Consider the following 16,350-nt stretch of genomic DNA (forward strand, 5'->3'; position numbering starts at 1 on the left):
AGATGTTGGACCCAGTAAAGGTCTGAAGACATGACTCAGGTTTGCACATGGACACACTATCATCATCCACAGAGGCTCGATGAAGGGGACTAGGTAGAGGGAACAAAATGTTGGAGAGCAGGTTACGGCCTGCTTCAATGTTATCTTATCCTCCCGCACCTTGGACAAAGGCCTGGCAGCTCTAAAATTAGCCGTTGCATCTACGGTCTTTGGTGTAGCAGCTACTCTTTGATGGGAACTTGGCTCAAAGCTGATGCACTGAAAGTAGCTCCAGCTCGTCATCAAATGCAGAGATGGAGCCAAGAATGTAAGCAGACACAAACTACAGACACATTGTCCTTGATCATCTATATCTTTATGTTTATGTTGTAAGCACTTTGGGGTGCATACTGAAGTTATATAACACAGAGTTTAAAGAACAAATAAGAGGAAAATTCCATTTGTTAGACTACCAACCAACACAATAAATCAGGAGTTAAGAAGTCCAACAATCAGTTATAGATGTTGGTACAATATTTGGGTAAATCCATACATTTAATTCTCCAAAGAATGAGTTTGTGTCTTCTACCCTTTAATATCATGTCACTACTGGCCCTGTGCCATGCCTCGGCAGCAAACTTCCTATGCTATGAAGGGGAAAAGACGGAAGCAGCGACCGCCTTGTACACAGTGCTGCAAAATGTTCAGTGTAGAATCTGCCACCATGCTCTGCTATTTATCCCTTTCACTCTCACGCCTACGAGTTACTTCTACTCACTCAGAGTGCTAACTGGTCTGAACCTCCAATACACAGAGCACACTGGCCTCCCACTCCCACCCCTGTGCTAACAGTGGCAGGCTGCCAGGTGGGAAAGAGCATGTGTTTGCTGGGGCTGCACCGTACACCGGCAAAGACACAGACCTGGGTAATACTTACAAAGCATTTCATAATCTGCAGACCTTGAGAAATTTGACAAAGAGGTTCATCACACCTCAAATCATCTATATCCTGTATCATCACTGGGCAGACAGTAAAGCAAAGTACTGCACTTCCTCTCTTCCCATCTCCCTTGAACTGCACAACCCATGGCAGACCTCAAATTCCTCTGCTCAAGATGTGAGTTCCCTGCCATTCTGCTTGCCACTGGCAACTTTCTCTGCACTCCTCGCCACAGTGCCTTGCCTGTTCCCTGCAAACAGACTCCTTCTATACAGCATTAGTATGCGGCCTTCTTGAGGGGGAGGGGGAGGAGCAGAGGGGAGGAAGAAGGGAAGGCTGGAGAACAAAGCCTCTATAGTCGTCTCTCCAGCCGGGCCAGGCCGAGCTGCGTTAGCGGGGGCGAGTTATGTAATGTGACTGGCAGGGCCCACTTCCCTGTTCACAGTGCTGCTGCACACACACTAATCCCCTCAGAGGAACAAGCCCCACTTTGGAGGAAGAAGAGCAGATAGTGGGGGAGCAGTGAAGACAACCAGTAGACACTTTGATTACAAGATTTTTTTTAGCCTTTCATCTGCACCATATCCACGACACAGCCACCTCCACTCTAACATCCCTTGCCAACAGATAACAGGAAGAAGGATATGAGCATTGCAGATGTCTGGTTATAGCGTAGAGAAGGAGCAACACCTCTTTCACATGAACCCTGTGTATGAAGATTATGACATACATTCAACCATTTAGGAGTAAAAAGCACCACGTCAAGAATCATACAATATGGGTGTTCTGCACTGTAGCTCCATTAGCAACAACTAAACAACAGAATTATCTGACCATGTATTATTAATTGCACTCGTAAAACATCACAGCTATTCAAAGGTAAATATTTTGGAGCCACTGTTTTGAAAGCATGAGAAAAAGGAGAAGCCATCTTGGTTTGTGATGAATCTGCAACGGCCTTCGTATGGCTGAAAAATGCCAATCTCCGTTAAATGCTATACACCTGAGCCCAGATATATAATCCCATCGTGACATCAGAGAAAAAGTCTTTACAAACAGGACATTAGTTTGATTGTTGTTGTGCAATGCACAGCATAATCTCTGGAAGTAATTGTTCCAAATTTTATATATATATATATATATATATATATATATATATATATATATATATATATATATATATATATGTATGTATGTGATTGGAAACACAGCTTAATCTAAGTGATAGCATCACAGATCCGTATCGCATCTCCAATCATTTATCTCACATTGTCATTTCCTCCATATAAACCAAGGTGGACGAAAGATGTTCATGCTGGCATTTTTTCTTCACGCAATAATTGTACAGCCTGAAACACTAAACCAAGACTTCCTTAGATTCGACACAATGGGTGGTGCAGATGATCTGGTCTTGGCTTTGTTGGGCTTCCATCTCTGTTTATGTCCATAATTGTTAATATTATACAACATATGCTCCCTGTGATTAAGAATAGTGGCTTGTTCTTTATGTACGAGACAGCCATGAGTTGCCTCCTACGTCTGCTCCATTAGCACATTATAGTTACCCCACATTCACCGAGCAGTGTCAGATCTGTGTGACACCCTCTTAGTGAGCAGGTGGAGGGGTGTAGTATGAACTCCATGACGCTCAGAGTAATTGTCATTAAAAGAGATGCATGGTGAGAGAAAGGCAGTTTGACGAAAGGGAACACTGAACCCCAGACACCTTAGTCAATTTGGCAAAGCACGAGTGCCAGGTGGAGAGGTTAATGCAGTTAAAAATAAACGTCTGATTCTGATTTACTGAGCTGCTTGCCTGGAAACCATGTGACTGGCATCACATGAGGAGAGGGAGGTGGGGAGTTTCAGAGTGTGTGTATGGGAGGGTGGACGGACACACACACACGCACACGCACACACACAGACACACACAGACACACACACGCGCACACACACACACACACCTCCTGGCAGCATAATAAGCTTTGTGATCAGCTTCCTTGGTTTCCACTGACAGTAAGCAGATATAGGCAGCTCAGAGGTAAACAGTAGCAGCTCTTGCTGGTGCACTGCCACAAGCTCAGACACATAAGAGAGGTGGGTGGGGAGAGGGAGAGAGAGAGAAGAGAGAGGGGGAGGTGATTTTGCACAGTGCGGGGGGAGGGATGAGCCAGTATTGCAGCAGTTGATGACTGAGCCAAGTTGTTGTTTTTAAAGATACTTGTTCATTTGGTTGTGATTCCTAACATAACAGGTCGATGATAGAAAGCCAAATTTGTTCTTTTCTATCCGTCTCTCTGTCGCGTATTTTACTTGGAAAATGTGGGTCTGGGGATGAGTCAGCACATTCCATATGATGACCTGTGCATAGAAGAAGTGACTACAATTTAGCTAAATTGCTCCAATATTAAAAGTGTATGCATTTTTCTTCATAATGGGTGTCGTGCCCTAGTAAATGCATTTAATTTGTGCAACTTTAAGCAAAAAGCTTAAATTTCTCTTTGATATATACACAATGTTACAACACTGACAAGGTTATCTGTTTCCCTGGCACGAGGCAGCACATTTTGTTGATGAGTTGTGCAGATCATGAGGCTTCGGCTTGTATTAAAAACCTGCCAAAAGACTGATCGGTGCGGCCATTTGCTTGTGCAATTACAGACAATGCCTCCGCTCAGACGATGAGGACGATTAGCTGCACTAACTTCACCCAAAAGGAAGGGTTTTGGTATATACTTGTGTGTGTGTTTGTGGGAGAGAGGGTAATGGAGGGTGTTTGTTGGACACATGCTGGTTCTGCATTACCGAAGCTGTGACCCACTTTTCAGTCGAACACACACGCACAGGGACAGGGACAGGGACAGGAAGGCAGAGGTTAGGCATGCATTAAGCCCTGTTCTAATGATGCATTTCAGTGAATATGCTGCTCCATGCAGCAAGCATAGTACAAGAAACTATACTACAACAACAAAGTGTCCTGCATGGCTGATGGTAAAAAGCAGAGCCTAGTGGTTGTAGTGCATTTGGCCATGTGCATGAGTGCACATACGAGTCTCTCTATGTTGTAAAATAACGCATTCAATCTGTATTATTTCCCTTTTTTGTTATATATTTTTTTAAATCAGTATTGTTTTCTTTAATTGCAATGAGGAAATGTATCGAGCAAAATAACATTTCTTCCTACAATAAAAGCTCTATATTGTCAAATAACAAGGAGATTGATTGTAATCACAGGAGTCAATAAACTATGAGACTATGCTGTAGCCACATGTTTAAATAAAAAAAATGTAAACAGACAATCTGCTTTATGAGAGGACAATGTGGTCCAAGTGTGAAATTTCTACCTTCTGTTCCTAGCTTTCTGTGCTCAAAAGAATGCTCTTGCCCTCTCACACAGACACACACAAATTACCATTCACATTGGGTGCCATAATGCCATGATAAAAGGAAAACGTAAGACATAACAGAAGCACGAAGATGACAGAATATCAGCCTGATGGTCATGTATTTTCTAAAAGGGTTTTTATTTTATCAACGTACCGATTCCATGGCTGTGGGAGAATATCAGAGGGCTAAAATCCAAATCGAGGAAAAACCTGCTGCTGCAGCTGCAGAGTCCACAGAATCCTGAAAAACAAGATAGAAATAAAAACAATCATTAATTGCCAGTGTAGCACAAGCAGTTTCACATTCATTTTGTGGTATTAGGGCCATGTGTTCCTGTTCTAGATCGGTTATCTAAACAAGAAAGGTCTCCAAAGGGAGAAGATACACATCCTGATCCCAAGCTGCTCTTATTCTACCAACCTGAATTAGGGACAGTCCAAGTACTGTGTTATTACTGACTGATATTTGCCTCATGATATTTGTAGTCCTGAACAACCCACATATGATAATGGAGCTAATTCAGGAGAAGTTAGTCCTTGTAGTAGTGTTTTTTTTGTGTTGAAGTCTATTTTGCTCACACCCCCACACATTTTTGTGTGGAAAGAAATGTACTTAATTTACCTAAATGAAAAACATCTTGTTATGCAATTGAATGTTGCCATTGAAGCTATAGGCAATGAGCTACAATTGCATGCATTCCCACGGCTGTATACTGTATGTGTAATATGTAGTGGTATACACGCTTTATTGTACTATGAAAGCATCTGAAGTTACAAACATTTCCATTTCAAGCCCACCATGAGAAGCCAAATGGTTCTAACCCAACACCCACAGACCTTCTCATGTTCCCAGCCTTTCTCGCTCGTCACCCTTCCCCCAGTCCCCTATCAAATGCGAGGACGAGGGTTTATCAGGATTACGGAGGTGGGAGGGTGTATAACAGAGGCCTGGTGTGGGGCAGGACTGGTGACATTCCAGTGGTTGTGGGACTGTTTCCCACTTCTAAACCCACATTTGTTTCATCAATCTCATTTAACATTGACAGGGGCACTAGATCAACAGGCAGCAACAACATGCTGTCAGGTTTAGACCATTCAAATGAACCCACATTTGCAAGCAAGTGGCTGGCAATGGCATCGCTTCTCATAGTTTATCCATAAATACGTGTCTGGGAATTGATATCTATGCAACAGGATATCAGCTGGAACCTGTGTTGGGAAATTAACGGGTTAGAGGAGAGCGGCTGAAAGCACGAGCAGGGTGGCAGGTGGGTAAACAGATCAGGATTAAAGCCAGACCTCACAGCCGTGGCCTACGTGGTAAGGAGGATGATGCTGACATGCATGTTTGTACTGGAATGGAGTCTGTGGGACTTTCCCAGCAGGAAGCACACTGACAGATTGCAATAATCCATCCAGGAGGCAGAAGGCATTGCTGAGAAATGCCACTTGAAGCCATCGAGAAACTTTAGGTCCCGCCAAGATTAGTGCCTTAGTATGGGATACTAGAGCTTAGCAGGTAGAGTCAAGGCACGATCAGCCTTATCATCCTTTATATCATTATCCCAAATCTTAAGGTGCTGATTTCATAGTACACCTTTTCCTAAGAGATATGGTACATCCATACATCCATCCGTCCTCTATGCCTGCTTATCCTGTTCAGGGTCACGTGGTAACAGATGTAATCAAGTCAACCAAAAAGGGTCCAAAAAGTATCTCATATTGCGCATCTGTGATGACAATGGTCTCAGGCCATTCAACGATCTCTTACCTCTTACAAGAGAAAAGAGGGGGAAACCCTTTTACCTCTTTTTCTTTTATTTACACCCCACCCCAACCGTGGCTGGGGCTGGGGCTTTCTGCTCTGTTCATATACTCCCCTGTTGGATGTGGGGGTTTAAGCAAGAGGTGTAGTTAGCAGACTCTACTCGCTTCTTTGTTCCTGTTGTGGAACACTTCATGTCCATCAGGTGTGGGAGAGACTTTGGCTGCTCTAAAGAGGATATTTGCTGGCTCACAGTCTGGGGCAATTATACATACATGTAGGGTCTAGCTTACTCTAATGGTATCTTTTACTTTAACTGATTTATTGTGGACCGATATGCCCTCAAGACCCAAGGGAACCATAACACACAAACAGTTGGATGCGTTGTATTTGACTAATCAATGCTAATGAACCTAACTGCTCTGCCTTGCATACAAATTTGGCTTAAAGAGACTCAAACGCGGAACTCGGCTGATGTAAATGACGCACAAGAGGTCACAGTTCTTTGCACCAGCGGAGCAAGAGATCCTCATGAAGGGCTACAAAGAATTTAAAAGCTCTGTATGCACAAAAACCAATACTGCAGAAGCAGTGAAAATGAGGAAAGGAAGATTTTTTGTTGTAACGGATGTGTTGCTATGACAACAACTCCAACAAATGCCTTGAAGAACTGACCAATCCAGGGTCATGCCAAATCATCAACAATCAACTATTAAATCCTGCCAATCCACGTACCTAGAATGGGCCCCAGGAGAGGAAGCAACATGTGCAAAAAGTAGTGACATGTCAATGCCACTCAAAACATAACTCAAATCCACAGATACCAATCAGCCACGTAGCACTGCTTTCATATGCACTCAAGAAGCATGGACACACTTGCTCATATCTTCTTCATATCTGGTAATATCTGTGTAAGAGAATAGAGCCGCTTTTCAGCAGAGGTGAAATGTCCACCACACAATTTGGTATAAAAGCACAGTTGAAACAGTGATTGCTGTTGAATGGCAATGTTATTTGTCTAGCATTAAGTCACACACAACACTAGTTTCAAAGTGCTTTGGAAACTAAAAGCATCTGCAGTGTCTTTCAGGCAGCTAGTCCATCCCATGCGTTGAAGGTGTTGTTGTACCATGGAAGGAACAGAGCAGGGTGTGTTAGCTGCAGGGTGGAGAGCCAGCACACGAGTCGTCAATGCAGCTCACCTACAAGCTCTTCAAAGCACAGCGAGCCGGTGAGACCAAACCCTGGTTTCAACGCTGACCTTCAACAAGAATCAGAGGCTGCTTTTGATGCTGGCAGAGTATGACTGCAGACAAGGATACTTCTAATCACACACACTAAGAGAATGGAATCACTGAAATACAAACGTACGTACGGCAAAGAATGACCTAAAACTACACTGCTGTGCTCATGAAACCACTGACAGACGAGGATAGATTGTGCTAATACATGAAAAAGTCATGTTTGTGTGGAAAGCACGGTACCTTGCTTATACAGGGAGGTGAACGTGGGAGATATACTATTATTATTTTCAAGATATTAGCAGTTGAGGTGGAAATGAAAAAATGTCAAGACTGCAGTAGGTAAGCAAGGCTGTTGGTTGGTGGTTGATGGTTTGTTATATATGTTATATGTGATGCATGTGTGTGTGCAAACACAGGCCAATGCATACTTGTGTATTAAGTGATATTACAGAGGAGATAATGCCTCTGATGCTGCGTGTTTAATCAGGATTCCTCTGCTGTCTGGCATCTGATTACAGAAAGCGTTCCCATTTCGACAATCTGGCATCATCTCTGCCTCTATCTGGGACCCCCACATGACACAAACACACTGGTGTGGCCTCTAGGGCTTAACGCCACCTCTCCAGTCAGTGCTGTGTTTGGCTGTCCTATCAGTGAGCAGATCAGAGACGGCTCAAATGCGACCTGGAAAAGATGCATTGACCTCTGTCTGAATTCATAATGCATGTCGCAAAGCATGCGCGCATCAAGCAGGGTCACCCAGCCATGCTTACGCCACCTGCATAGTATATCATTTTGGACAAAATACAGGCTGGCTAAATTATGTGGAGTTCAAATGCAGGACATAGTGGGCACACAATCGTAGTAAGACAAAAGTAACATGGCACAGGTGAAAGAGTATATTTACCAAAACAGCCTGGTGGTAGAGACAAACTAGTAGCTCTGGATTGGATACTAGATAGCATAATGTTAAATATTTTTTTTACCAAACAATTAGGTCTGGGCAATATAGCAGAGATGTTTTGCCAACTAATAACCTAAAATATCCATCTTAATGTTTAGGATCTTTTCTGGATCAGGATCTCAAATGAAGTTTTTTTTCTCTCAAAATGTTGATATCAGATAAAAGTGACGAGCACATGAAAGTTAAAATAACAGATTTCAGTGTGTATTCGGAAAACTACAGCAAAAAGATATATTTCAAGCGGTCAAAGAGTAATTCATCATGCTTGAGTAGATGAAATGGGCTGGATCATCAATTATTACACCAAAACAAAACTTCTAGTTGTGATGAGAGTTAAAAACTGAAGGAAGAATATAGATTCAAACGTTGCTTGCACTGCATTATTCATGTGCGCGCTCCCTGCAGTGAATGTTTAAGATCCTTGGATGTTACGTCTCTCGTGGTGGAATTCATACATCAGAATCAGATCACAACACTATCTGCTGTGTGCTGAGGCAGCAGAAGGTGGACAGTACAGAGTTATGGTGGCTGTGTAGAGGCAATGTGCTTGTTTGGAAGTGCTTATCGTCATGATAAACAATTACAGGCCATAAACATGTTTACTAACACTGTTGGTTTCCTCCTTCAGGTAAACGCAGATGAAAACCGACACCTCCGTGTGTGAAAGTGTTCATCAACTCTGTCCAGCTCACAACAACTTATGATTACAGGATGAAAGGAAGAGGAGAGAGGTTGGAGCTGAAGTGAAGAGGTGGGCAGCATTGAATAGGCTGCAAGGATGGCGAAAGACAAATAGCTGTGTCACATTATGTTAAATAATTCATTTTCAGTGAGACAGAGAAAGGCCAGCCAGAGAAGGTCCAAGCTGAGCATCATCATGTTCTGTGTTGGACCAGATGAAGCCAAAGAGGGGAGCATCAGTCAGGTGAGAGGAAAGGTTGGTAAGTCACTATGACTCTTCAGGTTATGGTTGTAAAATAGAATGTGTAACCAACCTAACCTGGAATAATAAACGAGATCCCATCGTTTTATCTACAAAGCCACCAAAAAAAGATCAACTATTTGGTGTGATATCTGTGGTAAGAGACGAGGTTAGGTACGGCACGTATGTTTTTTTCAGCCTGGAAAATCCCTTAGTCGGACAGTGACCTTGATCGGGAACAGATTTCTTAAATGCCAGTAATGCATTATACTGCAGCAAAGTAAAAACAAGAGTGAATCCATCGCATTTTATCGAGCAGCACACTGCGGTAAGAGCCTGGAAACACTGCCACCCTAGAATCTGCATATTCTGAGTCATGTCAAGCTCCTTCACCGGATGATTACTACATTCAAAACACATCCAGTTTGCCTTCTTTGAAGATAAGGCTGACTGCATGCATTTTAAATAGTTTTTAGGAAGGAGAAGACTATTTTATTAAACTACAAGAATGAAGAACTTTCAGTTAAACTGACCATGAATGACAAACGATGCAAATCTCAATAATTTTCCCGCGCCTTCATAAATGGCAAAGCAGGGAAATTTCCTTTTCAATGCACTGTGACTCAATACCTCTGATGCATAGGCAGGGTGGCGTTTGGCTAGAATATGTGTAGGGTTTGCTGCCACTGTCGAGCTCACTGAGTGTTTGTGCGGCGATGTTACATGATGAACCACCCCGATATCAGGTAAGAGGAGAGAATAAACAATAGGAAGCAACAGCAGCTCAATATGACAGCCGGGGTTCAGCCTGCAGTATGTCAGAGCATCAGGTATCGGAGCTTATTGTACTAACTTCACTAATTTGATTCAGTCATCCACTCTTCCATGCATACTCTGGAGGGGAAACCTGACACTGGAGGGTGTGGGCAGACAGGGCAACAGGGAGGAAGAGAGAGAAAGAGAAACGGAGAGATGCACACCACACCTCTCCTCTTCAAAAACAACTACATTATTGATAAGGCTGCCTGGCTTCTGCGGGGAGGGACCACAGCACACGAGCAACCAGCATAGACGCAGCACATCGGCAGCTGTATCAGGCTGTCTATCCGAGGGCCAAACACACTCGTACAGCACAGAGAATGGCAATGAGCGGTACTGAAAAGCAAAGTGGAGGAGAGCGATGAGTAAAAGGAAGAAGGACAAGGGTAGAAAGGGAGGGGAAAAAAAGCTTCCAGATAAGGAAGATGAGAAGGTGAAGCTGCCAGATGGCTGGGAGGGGTGGATACAGTTGAACAACAAACCAGCTAAATAAAAGGATGATTATTAAATGAAGGCAGAGAAGCGAGGGGAGAGGAGGAGGAGGAGGAGGAAAGGGGAGGGGATGAGGGCTGCAACAAGAAGGTGGCAGCAGCAGCAGCAGCACTCGTGACACAGTTAGCGACAGAGCTTGTTTGTTCGGCACAGCCATGCCGCGGCGAGCTCAGCTCACACGCTTACTCGCTCACACCCCCCTTCACTACCAATCTTCTGCTGTTGTCAAGGTAACAAGCTCTCTGGACTGGCAAAAGAAATCTTCACATTCACTTCACATAGATTCCTTTTTCAAATGCTGGCCTCCACCTGAAACAGTGCATGTTAAATGTAAAATATGGGCACTGAGCAGTTTCTTCATTTTGACTGTGCAAGGAAAAGCAGCATGTTCTCCATTTAAATGCTGTTTATCAGTAACACCATTAACGTCGTCTCTGAAATGGATGACAGCGGTAAGAGCGTAGTTGGATGCTGTTCAAAACATCTTACCTAAATCACTTTTAACCGGCTGATGTCAAGCTGGATAATGGGTTAAACCTTTGGCCTCCCAGTCACTCCATCAGTCACTATGCTACGATAAAACATCTTTTTAAAACAGCACTGACGTGAATTAAGTGAGCAACTATTATGGCCCTGTTTAATATTCAAGCTTAACACAGTAACTTCTGTAACCAACCAATACAGATGATGTGTTAAAGAACAAATACCATATGGCAAAATCTAGGTAAGAAACAAACCAAACATACCCGTGTGAGCGTTAGAGCAACGTGCGTAACACATGAGACGACCAATGTCAGTTTAATGTTGACAAATACTAACCAATCAGAATCAAAATGATCACAGCTAATCACAGCAAAGGCAGCCGGATTGTGTATCCACACCCAGGACACAGAGATGCGGAGGAAGCGCTGTGTTGGAGATAAAGATAACCACAGGAATAATAATGATAATATGGAACTATGTAATTGCGTAACGCCCCTAATTCACACAAGTCTAACGGAAATAGATCGATACACACAGCTCACACACTCATACTATACATGCTCCCTGTTGTTTTGTTTCGACTTGAGTGCCACGGTTACAGTATTTTTGTTTTGGCTTGGGCATGACGCACAAACTCTTAGCCTCTGTGCCTAATCTGTGTACTGGTGGTGCAAACTCTAAACATCTGCGGAGCAGCAAATATCTGCAGGGATATTTGTTTGGCTCCCTGGTCATGTGTGTTATTACAGGGAGCTTTTATGAGCACCTCATGGCTTATTTATGTCATTTTTGTATTACTACACTTATCACGACCACTCCTTGATTAAGATCTACGTCTCTGTATTTTTATGTGAATCATTTGCTGTTGATTTTCAGAAATGTACTTGTTTAGTAATTGCAAATGCTGGTATCGTCTAATATGAGCTAAGTCATGGGATAAGGTACTATGGTACTACTGTGTCTAGTTATTCTGAAATGCCAGATGTGGACAAATAAAACTATGTGCTAAAGCTTCTCTGTGCTGAATAGATGGCAGAGGTGACAGAGTTTCATTCGATCATCTCCCATGAATATGCAGCGGTTTCAACAATGGCATGATAAGTGAAAGCTGGCCGGACTATTCACTATGACTATAATTAGATTTTCTATCAAGGCAGTTTGCTCTGCCATTCAGGCTTGCACAACCTGAGCATTTCCACAGATCTGGCGTTTGTCACTTTCTGTTGCCATGGTTGCAGTAAAAGACAGAGCTCCGTGAATATTGGAAATGGAGGAGCAGCAGCACATGGTACATTATCGACATAAACACCCGCACATGCTCTCATACTGGGTCTGAATGCCCGCGGCCATCCATTCAACCACACAACTCCAGCCAGTTAGAAACTAGGTATTTAATAAAAGTCTGCAGCTGACACGTATTGTATCCACAAATACACGTAAAAGATCTTGCACCAAACATCCTGACACATTTCTGAACACATACTGTGTAAGAATGAGAAATGTGATTTATTTTAATCAATGTATAACTTAAATAAAGGAATGAAATGAATTGACTCAATAATTGACAGACCACAATCCTATAGACTCGTTACAAACCTGCAATCAGTTAAAACAAGAAAAACACTTAAGCTTGGATGAATTGGATGTGAATGTGTGTGCGTGCTTGACAGGGTTTTCCCTAACATTATATGACCAAAATGAAAATGAAAATAAAACAAAACAACCACAAAACTGGACTCCATTAAGTGTTTACAGAGCCTTCAGGGGCACATTGAAGCTGCGCGGGAGAAGAACAGACTACAGGCATTCCTCAAAAGAGAGAGTCAGGGTAAGAATACCACACACGAAAGACACACCCCTTTCAGAAGGTTGTGAAATGGTTTCTAACAGATTCATTGAAGTGCACGGGCAATTTCAAGGCAAACCGATGTGTGCATGTGTGTGGCAGCAGCCCTCACAGCACCTGTCCACTGTAGAATAAGAGGCTGCTCTGCTCTCTGATGGTAAGGAATTGGACATTTCAGAATTGAAGAAGACGGAAACCAGAAAAGTGAAAATGTGGAAGTTCAAGTCAATTTCGTTTTGAGGTCAAAACTCCACTGAGAAACAGACAGAAAGACAGTCGGGTCTACATCTGCTGCCGGGCAGCCATTGATGGACCTCAATCTGACAAGATGGTACAACCACGTTTCATAGCATAAAATCTTGGAATCTATGGGAGGGTCCCTAACCCTGCTCATTTTTCGCTCAGCCATATGCTGATCTTTTTGTGCCATTTCTCATTGTTAATGGACAGAACAGCAACATCTACCATGTGTCCTGTTGCAAGGATTTTATGTGCAATGGACACCTAAATTCAGATCACACGTTGAATGCACTTAGTAGGCGCGTATATTTGCTGATTGCATAATTACCTGCAACCTTGGTAAATTAGAGGTTCATTTCACGCCTATTGTGAATGCACAACGACACACTCATCTGGCTGTGGTACAGTATGTGCTGCGTGTTTCATGTACGTAGATCTGGCCCTATGTATTCACAGGACAGGTGCTGATAGGTGTTCATAGGCAATTTGTTAATATATTGAAGAAACTTATCAGCACACAGCAATGAGCCATGCATTCATGCATGACTGAGCCTGTAGCCACTCTCACCTTGCAAAGGAGCCATTTAAGAGTAAAGTATTCTGCTGGGCGTGTTTGTGAGGTACCATGTTCGTATATTGATAGGCCTGAGTACACGTGTGCATGCACAAACATTCCTACCAACAAACGCAGTTGCTCTGTGACTTCTCATTTTGATATTTTTTACTGATTTACCTGAGAAGGTGAGCGGAGAGGTGGAAAATATGCAGTGCTGGGGTACTTGAGGTCCAGGGCTGGGAATTGCTGCTCTAGATACCACCTGCATATTGTACATTTGCATATTTGCAGATTTATATTTGGGACAAGAGTATGACCTAGTATGTAAATCGTAGACGAGTTTAACCCCAAAGCATTCGACCAAACACAGAACCACCGTATAGAAGCTGTTACGTTATGCACCTAAAAGGTATGATGACGTATGTCAGCGGAGGGAAGAGGGGAACAGTTTGGTTCAACATCCTTAGCTTCCTGTGAGCAGAGCTGCCTGAGAAACCAGGGTGGCTTGGAGACCAGAGATACTGTAGCACAAATGAAGAAGCAGTATTTAAGAGTAATGCTGAGCTCTGAGATTTAATGATGGAACCAAGAATGTGACAGAAAAAAAGCACAAGCTACACCACAAAAGGTTTTTACATTAGCATTATTATGGTGCAGCAGACCACAAGGAAAACATGGCTGAGGACAGTAATAAAGTCATAAAGGTCCGCTTGACGAACAGAGCTGTGTGCCCAAGACTTGCCAATGGCCGCTTTAAACTTCCAGCAGCGTTCCACCCTTTTAGCAAAGCTCGACTAGAAATTAATGTAGCTTCTTTATTTTTGTCAAATTCACTTTCAGATACAAAGGCCTCAACAAACCTGCCTTGGATCCCATAATAGATATGTAGTTTGCTCACCAACTGAAAAGGGCAAAACTCGTGCGTGTAGCTTCTCCTTGTTTTGAAGGTGTGTTTTTGATTCTATGTGGCTTTAGAGATATTGTTTCATTGTCAATGTGGAGACAGAACCTACATAAGCCATTCTAATTTGAAACTGAATGTCAATGAAACCGCGATGCAACCGACATTCTTAATCATTCAAGAATACGTAAGATGCATTTCCACTCTCAAATATAATGTAATAGCAATATTTAATATCCAATTCCATTCTTAAGACAGTATTCTGAGATGTAATATTGCCTACCAGGGGCAATATAACGAAACCTAAGAAATGTTGCCCTTGAGTGCAATAAGGATGTGTTTGTTTGTTTATATCAGCTATGTGGGCAGCAAGTACACTGCCAGGGCCGCACCTTCAAGAAGCAACACATGCAGTAAAAGTACCTAAGGCTGGCAGAACAAAGAGGAACAGAACTCACTTCTTTTACACAAACAGTCCTCGTGCTCTCTCAACACACTATTCCAAATATAACCCCTTATGCACAGCTAAATAATGAAGAAAAGCATTCATAATAGAAGAGCAGTGGCTTTAAATAGACTTCAGTTTTAGCTCCTTCTCTAGGGTAAAAGTATTTCTACACTTTCACACCGGTTGTATCACCTGGTCCACCATAACAAAAGTTTGCTCAGTTCCTAATCCTTTGCGCTATGGAGTGGCATTCATGTTAACTGGAAAATCCAGAAACAAAACCAGTTTGCTTGAAAACACAACAGCCGTCAATGTTGTGGTTGGAATAGCACAATATGAGAACGATTTCGACATGCAATAACTTACTGGATGATGCAACAATGATGCAGTATATGATGCAATAAGTGACATTAAGGAATATCAGCAATATCGGTGTTTCCAATTATTCTACCTTAAAACCCAAGTACAGTCACACTACAAGACAGTGGAAACAATCTGACCCTGTAACATACAATTTAGAGATCTGCTCAACCAAACCTGTATAAGCTTATAGATTATGCAGTACTATGCACAGCAACAAACAAATGTTCTGCTTTGCAAAGCAACATTTTTCTTTCAGATGCCGTGACAGGATTACATACAGTATCTGGGCTCAAGTGTGTGTAGTGTGAGAGCCCGCCATTTTAAACCACAACATGTGCGCAGAGGCCCTTGCAAATAAAGAACGAAACATGACCTATTACTTGTTTCGCTTTCTGGGAGTTACTAAGCAATTTGTGCAGATGTGCTGGCTAATGTAGGGACCAAATCTCAATTGTCCCACTCACATTCTCTGTCTCAGGCAACACGTCGCCACTCATTTGCAACGACTAAGCGCTTCTTCTAGCACACTGACGCCGGGTGAAGAGTGGCGGCACAGAAAGAAAGCTGCACGTCAATGGTTCGGCCTTTAGTCAAGTAACTTCCTACATCTAATAAATGATGTTTATACATTGCATCAGGACATCACAAAAACACATTTATAACTAGTGATAAAATGTTACACTGTTCAGTTTGTGAAAACGACACTGAAATGGCTAAAAGACAACTTATCCTTTAAGGTCTGAAAGGATCGTACCAATGACAAGACTTATCTAACAATGGTATCAAGGGAAACCAATGGCTGTCTGAAAGGCACAGAAATGCATTTTCTTTTGTCTGAAGAAGTGTTTGCTTGAGGAAATGGTTGGCTGTTATGTAAGAATACGTACTTTGTAGTAAATTGACTAAAAATGCTAAAGCGTCAGTATGACCCTAAACCAAGAACATTCATCAAACCATGCAGTGATTGTGGGTGAGAACTGGCTTTGCATAAGTAATGAGTAG

The 16,350-nt window shown here is 42.6% G+C and overlaps 1 protein-coding gene across 2 annotated transcripts in view; it reads right to left on the bottom strand.

Annotated features, from left to right (window-relative positions):
- ankrd11 (ankyrin repeat domain 11) overlaps positions 1-16,350 on the bottom strand; it is an 87,409-nt gene that overhangs the window by 61,568 nt on the left and 9,491 nt on the right. For both annotated transcript variants that reach the window (XM_076155846.1, XM_076155845.1), the window contains exon 2: positions 4,460-4,546. The gene's annotated coding sequence lies outside the window, so the exon portion shown is untranslated. The remainder of the gene's footprint in view (positions 1-4,459; positions 4,547-16,350) is intronic.

This window comes from Genypterus blacodes, unplaced genomic scaffold (assembly GCF_046128005.1).
Source record: "Genypterus blacodes isolate CSIRO-AG114 ecotype Tasmania unplaced genomic scaffold, CSIRO-AGI_Gbla_v1 ptg000067l_1, whole genome shotgun sequence".
NCBI lineage: Eukaryota > Metazoa > Chordata > Actinopteri > Ophidiiformes > Ophidiidae > Genypterus > Genypterus blacodes.